Source organism: Schistocerca gregaria, chromosome 8 (assembly GCF_023897955.1).
Source record: "Schistocerca gregaria isolate iqSchGreg1 chromosome 8, iqSchGreg1.2, whole genome shotgun sequence".
Classification (NCBI taxonomy): domain Eukaryota; kingdom Metazoa; phylum Arthropoda; class Insecta; order Orthoptera; family Acrididae; genus Schistocerca; species Schistocerca gregaria.
In genome coordinates this window covers 156,239,456-156,240,448 of record NC_064927.1, presented here as the reverse complement: position 1 = coordinate 156,240,448, position 993 = coordinate 156,239,456, and the positions used below count along the sequence as shown (strand labels likewise).

At 42.0% G+C, this 993-nt stretch overlaps 1 non-coding gene across 1 annotated transcript; it reads left to right on the top strand.

Annotated features, from left to right (window-relative positions):
• The first annotated feature begins 471 nt into the window (after positions 1–471).
• Positions 472–544, top strand: Trnak-cuu (transfer RNA lysine (anticodon CUU)). Its single transcript has one exon. It is a non-coding gene; the product is annotated as a tRNA-Lys (tRNA).
• Positions 545–993: the final 449 nt, after the last annotated feature.

The following is a 993-nucleotide window of genomic DNA, read 5'->3' as shown; positions in this document are numbered from 1 at the left end:
GTGGTTTTCATGCTTGAGGATTTCACACTCAGAAAAAATACTAAAACTCTCTCCTGACCCGAAATGCTATGCTACCTTTATTGGAACACAACCGTTAATATTATTGCCATCAATTAAATAGCATCGCTAGGTATGAAATTGTCTGACTAGTCTTACAGGCCTTGCTGCTTCTTTTACTTCATTATTTTTCAGAACGTACATAATAGGTGTACTGGAGGACCAAGGGCAGCTCCGTAATTTCAGCTGTCCGCCGTCGGGAAGGGAAACTGGAGTGAAAGTGTGATGGCCGGAGGAGAGTGCACTAGTGAACGTATGCTGATTCAGTTGGGAAAAATTTAACTTGATTTGCGCTTAACAGAACAGACGAGACTTAGAAGAAATAACTCTTATCTATGAGAAGGACGACAGTTATATGCAAGCTAACTCTAGTATCCTCAATGAGTAACTGAAGTGTGTTCTTAGGTAAATGTAGCCCGGCTAGCTCAGTCGGTAGAGCATGAGACTCTTAATCTCAGGGTCGTGGGTTCGAGCCCCACGTTGGGCGTAAAATTTTAACTTCGCGAAGGCAAATTTGTCGTAATACCTCTACTGGAAAGGTATGGGTCGGAATAAATCCTGCTGAGATAAACATAGGCCATTTTCATTTCACGCAATGCTCGTGAGGCAGACTGCCAACTATCGCCCATTGACCCCTGCTGCGGAGGGGATGACTCTCGGGAGAAAGTGGAAAGGATTTTGGGAGCTACTAGAACTACTCGGAACGCAAATTAAAATCTGTAGACTTTTATATTCCAATAAAAGCCGTTCTTTAGTGCCATATCGGCTTCTGTTATTGCCTTTTCCGATATACTGTTATCACGTTGGCAAGACGTATTTAGATTGTTGGGGTAGTCAGATGTAATAAGATTCCCTATACGATTCCTCTGTAATCTTTCTACATATTACACTTTTTTTTATCTACCAGAGCAGAAGTTGTTTGTTCAGATAGCGATC